The sequence below is a fragment of the Peromyscus californicus genome, unplaced genomic scaffold, assembly GCF_007827085.1.
Source record: "Peromyscus californicus insignis strain IS unplaced genomic scaffold, ASM782708v3 Scaffold_13__1_contigs__length_99412109, whole genome shotgun sequence".
In the NCBI taxonomy this organism is placed as follows: Eukaryota; Metazoa; Chordata; class Mammalia; order Rodentia; family Cricetidae; genus Peromyscus; species Peromyscus californicus.
In genome coordinates this window covers 85,854,563-85,864,533 of record NW_026294424.1, presented here as the reverse complement: position 1 = coordinate 85,864,533, position 9,971 = coordinate 85,854,563, and positions in this window count along the sequence as shown.

Below are 9,971 nucleotides of genomic sequence, written 5' to 3'. Positions count from 1 at the left end.
CATTGGCTGGTTGGGATGAGGAATTTTGACAGATTATGCCTCATATGTTATTACCATACCCTGTAATCTCAGCACTTGGGGTATAGAGACCGAATCATCAGGAGTTCAAGACCAGCATAGGCTACATGAAATGAGAGAGAGAAGAGGACTAAAATGGGACCTGGTGTGTGTGTGTGTGTGTGTGTGTGTGTGTGTGGGTGTGTGTGTGTGTGGGTGTGTGTATATATATAGTCCCAGCACTTAGGAGGTTGAGTGGGGAAGTTGTATTGTGAATTCAAAATCAGCCTATGTAGTGAAATCCTGTCTCAAAACCATAGTAATGGTTTGCTTGGAATTTCTACTTGCTGGATTCACTGGAAGCCTAAATGAGGGAGGACTGTCTAGATCAGGTTGGCTTATGGGTATGTCTGGGGGGGGATTTGTTTTGATTATTGATGTAGGAAGACCTAGCCCATTGTGGGCAGCACCATTCCCTAGGCAGGGGCTCCTGAACTATGGAAAACTAGATGCAAGAAGCAGGTAGCATCACACATTTCTCTGTACTCTTGGCTGTGGGTGTGATATGACAGCGGCTTCAGTTCCTGCCTGTGCCTTCCCTCAATAAAGGACGGTCACCTGGAATGATAGGCCAAATAAATCCTTTCTCCCCTAAGATGATTTTGGATAGAGTGTTTGCCACAGCAACAAAAGTTCATGTAGGACCATGGGAAGAAAACTAAAGAGTGAACCACAGACTAGGAATAAGAAATACCTGAACCACCTGTAAAGACAAAATCAATGGGCAAAATATGTGAACACACACATCATAAAGATGATACATGCTTGGCCAAAAGCACATGAAATGAAGATCAGTATCAGTAGTCTTGGTGGAAATGGAAAATTAGAAAGACTGGCCATGTCCGCTGTTCCTGAGAATGCAATGTGGCCCTGTGTGTTATTGGTGAGAATATAAAGTGTATCACGCTTTAGAACACAGCTTGGCAACTTCTTATAAAATTAAAAATATACTTCCATATGACTCAACAATTACACTCAAAGGTAATTATATAAGAGAAAAAAAAGCTTGTTTCTAGAAAAAACATCAAAATGATAGCTTTATTCATAATAGTATTCATAACAGTCAAACAATGGGAACAGCTGGAGTTCCTCAGGAGGTGGAGGATAAACAAGTTGTGTGGCTATTCCCAGTCGAACTCAGCAATGAAACCCAACTATGGATTTCTGTAAAATGTGGATAAATATCAAAATATAGAGTATGATCTTGCTCATAGGAAGTTTTAAGAAACACAAAACTAATCTATAGTAGCAGAAAGCAAGCAGTGGTAACCCCAGGTCTTGGATAGGGGACTGACTTGGAAAGAGCCCCCAACTAGGTCCTTGAGAATGTACTGAGTCAGCATGGTGGTGAATATGTGATGAGTGAATCCCACAAACACATTTATCTTAAAAGTGGGTATAGAACATTGTATACAAGTTATATAAAATAAAAAATTGTAGGTACAATTTGTTTTTTTAAATTGCTCTACTGGTATTTGGTTTGTTTGCTTGTTTTCTTGGGGTGGGGGAGGTTTCATGTACACCAGGCTGGCCTAAGATTTCCTCTCTAACTAGGGGATTACCTGAGCCTCCTGCTCCATCTCCCAAGTGCTGAGATCACAAGTGTGTGCCATTGCACCCAGATGCCCAGGCCATGTGTGTGCCAGGCAAGCACTCTATCATCTAAGCTGAATCCCCAGCCTGTAGGTGGACTTTTGTGTCCTGCCTGCCAGCTCCCAAATAACCACAAAGAGACATATTATAAATTATAACCGCTTGGCTGATAGCTTAGGCTTGTTACTAACTAGCTCTTACAACTTTAACACACGTTTCTTACCTACGCTCTACCATGTAGCTCGGTACCTTTTTTCAATATGGGATGTTCATCTTGCTTTTCCCTGCGTCTCCTCATGAATCCCCCTTCCTCATTCCAACGTTGTCTAAGTCTGGCTCCCCTGCCTAACCACTAGCCAGTTAGCTCTTTATTAAACCAATGCGAGTAACACATCTTCACAGTGTGCGGAAGGACTATTCCCCAGCACCAGCCTTAGTGGTGGTCTGTTATATCAAAACCTCTGAGAGGCGTTACCTTTCTTTAGAAATCACAGGCCATCAAATTTTGTTTATATTCCTTGAAAGAAGAGACAAGGGGAGGGCAGGGAAGAGAGGAGTAATACTACCAAAAGAAATCTAGGACTCAAAGGCAAATGCGTTAGAGCCATCACCCAGTTCCTATCACTGTGCTGTGTCACTCACATATTAGCGAAGTCCTTTGGAGTTTCACTCAGCAAGTGTGAGAATCACGTGTGTCACTAAAACACCAGTAAACATTGGGAGTATGTCAGGGAGAATCTCTCTCTAGCTGTGCAAACAGCTGGGCAAGCAAACCTAACTAGTTTTTTTGAGGGGGAGGGGAGCATCTCATGATGTAACCTAAGTTGCACTCAAACTCAAAACTCCTGCCTCAGCCTCCTGAGTGCTGAATTACAGATGTGTGCCCCCACGCCTGGCCTAACTTGGTTCTTGCTGAACGTACATCCAGTGATGTGCATATGTGTGTATACGTATAAAATAAATATTATGACTGGGCATATGTATAAGATGTACATAGTGGCATCCGTTGTTATTGCTGTTGTTTATATGGCTTTGGTCTTGGCATTCTCTTTCTTTCTTTCTTTCTTTTTTTTTTTTTTTGTTTGTTTGTATTTTTCAAGACAGGGTTTCTCTGTGTAGCGTTGTGCCTTTCCTGGATCTCGCTCTGTAAACCAGGCTGGCCTCGAACTCACAGATATCCGCCTGCCTCTTGCCTCCCGAGTGCTGGGATTAAAGCACCGCCCAGCAGCATTCTTTCTCTTTCTTTCTGATGCCACTGCCAGGGGCCAGCCAGGGCTGCTCCACTTTCAAGCTCTAGTCCCATTCCAAACCAAACCCTCCCGACTTCCCCTTAGCCCAACAAAAATTGCTGGAGCTAAAAAAAAATATTAATAATAGTAATAAGACTATCACTAGTGGGGCATATAAGACAAATAGACAAGATGCACAGTTAGAACATAAACCTATTGAGACTTACAAAATACATGTTGTAGTCATGTCATTTATTAAGCACTTAACAACAACGGCCTATTAGAACCCGTGTAAGACACTGTGTACCCTACACCATCCTTCCTGTACAAAAGGGACACAAGTGTAGAGAGCCGTGTACGGCCGTGCCGCAAAGATGGCGCCGGCATCCGGCTTCTGCCTTCCCGATGGCAGGTGCTCCTTATTTGGCTAAGGTTAGGATCTGACTTGCTTCCGCACACCTGGACCTAATCTGGCTTGCTTGTGTATGTCTGACCCTATCAGCATTGTCCACGTGGCACTATGGGGTTGATTGCCCAGTGGCTATAAAGGGCGTGGGCTGGCTTTCCCCAGGAAGAGGAGGAGAAGGAGAGGAGAAGATGGCTTTCCCCGGGGTCAGAAGATTGTCTCAAGGTTCCTGAATAAACTGCTTGGAGAAGAGCCTGGTGTTGCGTCTTCCTTGCTGGTCGAGGCGGACGCGACAAGTGGTGGCCCGTACAGGGAACCTTTAAGGCTCAGAACTCTTCGCAGTCAGGGCAGTGCACTGGTAAGTCCCTAGGTAAGGCGGGGATCCATGACAAAAGCGGGAAATGTAGAGCCGCGACAAAAGTGAACAGGAAAATTAAAAGGAAACGTAGAGCCGCGACAAAAGCGGGCGGGAAAATTAAAGAAAGTGAAAGCAAAAGTGCTGCTAGCATCATGGGCGCAACTTCTTCACACCCAATTTTTCTGGCTCTTAACGAGCTGCTCCTTTCAAAGAAATTAAAGATTAAGAAGAGTAACCCAGAGGTTTGGAGACAGGTTAGAACTGAAATGAAACTAGCTTGCCCAGTGTTTCTCAATGCCCAGACTCAACAGAGATACCATGAACCTTTGGATTTTAAGGTCATCAAGTCTCTAGCGGAATCTGTCCGGAGTTATGGCATCACAGCCTCATATACTGTTGCTCAAGTGGAGGCTCTGCACAGATTTTGCATGACTCCATCCGATTGGATGAATCTTGCTTGAGCATGTCTCAACACAGGGCAGTATTTAGACTGGAAGGCATTTTTGATAGAATTTGCCAGTGAACAAGCTGCGATTAACAGGGCTGCAGGTGGAGGTCAAGCAGCTTGGGATGTAGACATGCTGCTGGGACAAGGCCAATTTGCCAATCAACAAAATGAATATCCACAGCAGGTTTATGACTAGATAAATCAACTAGCAACAAGGGCATGGAAGTCCCTGCCTAATAAAGGGGAAGTGAGCGGCAACCTTACTAAGATCCTTCAGGGACCTATGGAACCTTTTTCAGATTTTGTGGCCCGCATGGTTGAGGCTGCAGGCAGAATTTTTGGGGACCCAGATGCCGCGATGCCGCTTATAAAGCAGCTAGTTTATGAACAATGTACCAAAGAATGCAAGGCTGCGATCACCCCTTATAAGAACAAAGGTCTAGAAGTATAGATAAAAGTATGCAGAGAATTAGGGGGACCTCTAACTAACGCAGGCCTTGCGGCTGCAGTTATACAACTTAGTAACAAGAAAGGAGGGAACACTGGGGCATGTTTTCGGTGTGGAAAAATGGGCCATCTCAAATGTAGCTGCCCTCAAGGAGAAGGTAACTTCTATAGTTTCATTAAAGAGTATAAATAAGTAGATGTTAATATGTTATATGTGAGTTTGTAAAAATGTGTAAATGTTGAGTGTGAGTTTAGACTTATATGTGAGTTTGTGAAAAGGTGTAAATGCTGATTGTGAATCTAAGCTTAATGTATGTGGTGAAAGAACCTGAGATACAGAGTTAGTGTCCTAGGAGACTGCAAAGCAGGCAGTCTGAGCGGTTTTCAAAAGCTCCAAAAGCCGCTAAGAAACTAAGAATGGTGGACGCCAGAACCAGCGCAACAAGGCATCCACAGCTGAGATCTGTGGAAAATCAATGCAACACAGAAAAACCTGAGTTAACAGCGAAAATGGTGCGGTTTAAAATTACTGACTCTGCAGATGGGAGTACAATTAGTGGAGTCTGATTTTAAAGGCCCTTTGAAGCCGGGCACGGTGGGTTTATTGATAGGAAGATCCTCCACCACCATAAGAGGTCTTAAAGTACACCCAGGAGTGATTGATCCTGATTATACTGGGATCGTGAAAATTATGGTTGAGTCTCCAAAAGGAATTACTGCCATTTCACCAGGTGATAGGATTGCACAACTAGTTTTATTACCCAGTTTACATGAGTCCTATCCAGCCGCTGATCGAAACAGAGGAAATAAAGGCTTTGAATCCATGGGGACAGATTTAACTTTTCTGTCCCTTGATTTAGATCAAAGACCCACCTTGCAATTAACTATTAATGGTACCAAGATAACGGGACTCCTGGACACTGGTGCAGATCAGAGCATCATTGCCCGTAAAGACTGGCCCCGTGGGTGGCCAGTGCAAGTCTCCTCTCAAACTCTACAAGGGCTAGGATATACCAATTCACCAGATATTAGTGCAGGACAATTACAGTGGCAGGATGAAGGGGGCCATTCGGGTGTTATGCAACCCTACGTCCTCGAGCTTCCAGTGTCCCTTTGGGGAAGGGATCTTATGCAATCTATGGGATTCAAATTGAGTATGATAAGGATGGGATGTCATCCTAGGTTTGGTTTGGGGAAGTTTCTCCAAGGCAGAAAAGATCCAGTTCAGGCGCAGAGTAGACCACCTAGGCAGGGGTTGGGTTTTTCATAGGGGCAACTGAGGAAGGAATTCCCATTTCCTGGAAAACAGAGGACCCGGTATGGGTACCTCAGTGGCCACTTTCCTCTGAAAAGTTATCAGCGGCAGAAGAGCTAGTAAAAGAACAGCTTGAGGCTGGACATATACGACCCTCTGTGTCCCCTTGGAACACACCTATATTTGTCATTAGAAAAAAAATCTGGAAAGTGGCGATTGTTACATGACCTTAGGGCTATTAATAATCAGATGCAGGTCATGGGTCCAGTGCAGCGAGGGGCTGCCGCTTCTATCAGCTCTGCCAGCCTCCTGGCATATTATTGCCGTGGATATAAAGGATTGTTTCTTTTCTATTCCCTTATTTCAAGAATTTGGATGCCTCGGTAAGTTCATCAGCAAATAGGCATCATAATCCATACAGCCCTATGAAGGGCATGGTGAAGTGGAAAGATATCCTCACAGGTAGCTGGCATGGCCCCGATCCCGTGCTGACATGGGTGGGAGGTTCTGTTTGTGTTTTCCCACAGGACCGGCTGGACCCTATCTGGGTACCTGAATGATTGGTGTGACGGGCCCCTCAGACGGAGAGACGTGATGACACCCCGGAAGCTGATATGCCTGATCCTGATAGCCCTGATTCTGACAAGCGTGCCAGCGGGTGCAGCTGAGGATCGACTCACGAGTGGAACCTGGTCGGTGGAGTTTGATAACCTGACTCAGATCCTGTGCAATGAGATCATTGTGGTCAACTCCATCCGTGTGCACCTGGCCTCTGCTGCAGAAATGATGTCTTGGCTGCGAAATTCTATCACCTTTTTAAAGGAGTGGGCGGGATTAGCCCTGGCAGGCCTACTGGTGCTTGTCTCCCTGATGTGCCTGTGGTGCATTGTTTGTTTAAGGGTTTCTCAGCAGCGCAATGCAGCCATGATTATCCAAGCCTTTACAACCATAGAGGCTGGACAGTCTCCCCAGGCTTGACTGGCCGCATTAAAAGCTTGATCGCGCAGGATGCAAGGCTAGTGCACTGCACTTGGGTCTAGCTGTATTGCAAAAACCCAAGAAGAGCAAGTCTAATTGCATGTGGGTTGATGACCTAATTACCACCTCTGCAAAAAAGGGTATCGGACGGGTCAAGTGTTCTCTGGGTGGATGACACCTGGACTAACACCAGTACAATGTCCAAGTTGTATTTTGGCAGAGATTAGACCTCTGCTCTTGCCTGCTGCTTAAAACAATAAAGGGGGAACTGTAGAGAGCCGTGTACGGCCGTGCCGCAAAGATGGCGCCGGCATCCGGCTTCTGCCTTCCCGATGGCAGGTGCTCCTTATTTGGCTAAGGCTAGGATCTGACTTGCTTCCGCACACCTGGACCTAATCTGGCTTGCTTGTGTATGTCTGACCCTATCAGCATTGTCCACGTGGCACTATGGGGTTGATTGCCCAGTGGCTATAAAGGGCGTGGGCTGGCTTTCCCCAGGAAGAGGAGGAGAAGGAGAGGAGAAGATGGCTTTCCCCGGGGTCAGAAGATTGTCTCAAGGTTCCTGAATAAACTGCTTGGAGAAGAGCCTGGTGTTGCGTCTTCCTTGCTGGTCGAGGCAGACGCGACACACAAGGAATCGTCTATAGGATACTGTCTGTCAGGTACGCAGGAAGCTGGGACTAGCCCTCACCTCAGTGAAGGGTGCACAGGCAGGTATGAGACAAGACACAGATACTTCAGGTGCCTCAGCCGTCTCCATTTCACCCAGAGGCACTTGGAAAACTGACCATTTTTTCCAGGGGTGGCTCTGGTAGGCTAAGTATGATTCTGTTCTTTTGATAGTGGCTTGTTTAGGGATGGCTATGTGACCTAGTTCTAGCCAGTGAAACAAGAAGAGAGGGTTTGCTATATGCCCCTGGGATGTGCTTTCACACCATGACAGATTCCAGGAAAATCGTGTTCTCCTGTCTCCTGTGGAGTCCAACCAAGGATGCATGAAGCCCAACTTGTTTCCATTTTACAAAAAGGAACCAGCCTTCGACTGGAGCCATACCATACATTAGAGAGCAGAGGAGAAGCCAGGCGGTGGTGGTGCACTCCTTTAATCCCAGCACTCAGGAGGCAGAGCCAGGCATATCTCTGTGAGTTCAAGGCCAGCCTGGTCTACAGAGTGAGTTCCAGGAAAGGTGAAAAGCTACACAGGGAAACCCTGTCTCGAAAACAAAAACAAAAACAAAAACAAAAAGACTAAAGAGAGCAGAGGAGAAAAGAGAATCGGCCTCTTCATGATGCTGTCAGCCTCCATATCAACAAAACTATCGTCCCTACCTTTCATAACTGAGTGGATACACTCTCCTGCCACTTAAGCCAGGGCTAGGCTTCAAGTTTCTACTATTTGCTGCTAAAACCACTGAAGCAGAAGTTTTTATATACCCTCTGTAGCGTGTGTGTGTGTGTGTGTGTGTGTGTGTGTGTGTGTGTGTGTGTGTATGTGTGTTTGCCACAGCCCATGTGTGGCAGTCAGAGGATAAGGTCCAGGAGTGAGTTTTCTCCTGTCATCTTGTTGAGGCAGGGTCTCCCTGCATTTGGCAGCATATTCCAGTTTAGCTGGCCCATGAACTTCAGGGTGATTCTCTCGTTTCCACATCTCTTCAGGAGTTCTGGAATTATAGCTATGCTTACTGCAACCAGCTTTTTCCGTAGTTCTGGGGATTAAGCTCAGGTTATCAGGATTGCACTGCAAATGCTTTTATCTAATGAACCATCTCCCCAGCCCTGCTTTTCTTTTACAATCCTGTGAATGTATGCGGGTGGCTGGGTGGCTGGGTGGTTGGGTGGCTGAGTGGCTGGGTGACTGGAGATAGATGATAGATAGATAGATAGATAGATAGATACATACATACATACATACATACATACATACGTACATAGATACATAGATACATAGATAGATACATAGATACATAGATAGATACATAGATACATAGATAATAGATAGATAATTAAAAGTGTGCGCTGTGTTTTAGGTACTGGAAAACAAAGACTATTCGGGGGAAATGCCTTTACTCTTTAAAAAAAAAGCCCAAAAGATGTGGTTTCTAAAAAGAGGGACTCCACTGCTATTGGATTTACCCTTACAGAGTTAACATAGGTTGACCTATGCGAAGCTGGCTTTTATGTAGGTCAAAGAGATGAAATATCAGCCAATTCACAATACAAAGAACTAAGCAGGGGCCACTGTGGGAGTGGAGGAAGCCCTGAGTGCATGAGGTCATGAACGAATGTGTGTGGTTGACATGAGTCCAGAGAGAAAGAGCAAAGCCTTCCTCCTGGGGTGAGCTTCAGAGAAGACAGCAAATCCTTCCTCGGGGTCCAAATGTGGGTAGTGATAGATAGTGTGTGCAGAAAATGTCCACATTAGCTTTCTTCCCTCAGATCTTCCAGCCTGAAGACCATTCCCCTACAGAGACTGCTCCTACTGAGATTAGCTAAGCCTGTGTCCTTGATCCAGCTGTATACAGTAACTCTGCCTCCTCATTTATGTGTACGCAATAACCCTGCCTTCTTATTCAGCTGTATATAATAATTCTGCCTCCTTGTTTATCTCTGTGTAATAACCCCATTTCCTCCTTCAGCGGCATGCAATAACCTCTCCTCTCTCTTCAACTCTGTATGATAAACACTCTGCAGAGACGAGGTGCTGTGGTTTCTCCATCAGACAGCCCAGGGCACCTGATCCCACTGCATCTGCATGGCACATTTCTGTCTTTTCTTCACTCCCTCATTGCTCTGAGTCAGGCCAAGTCCCTGGAGTCACGCAAGGACTCAGTAGTCAACATAACTATGTCTTCCCTGCCAGGGTCTGGGATAGACGGGCCACTGTGGAACTTTTTCCTGGGGCTTTGTCCATATACTGTTTTCATCACTTCTTCCCTGGATCACAGAGAATCCACAAACACAAGAGCCAGATGTGCAGATCCTTACACCTCACTGTGTATTTGTAGTGCTGTGTGTGTTCCGTCAGTCCCTCTAGCAGCCATTCTATGCTTCCTTCTGACGACAAACACAAAACCTGTATCTTCTCACCGTGAGCATCCTTACGTCCCTACATGTACAAAATGATACCTTTGTTTATAGCCTTCAGCATTCCTCCTCTTTCCCAAAAATGTGGCCCCAAGACCCCGCCTTCTCCATCATCT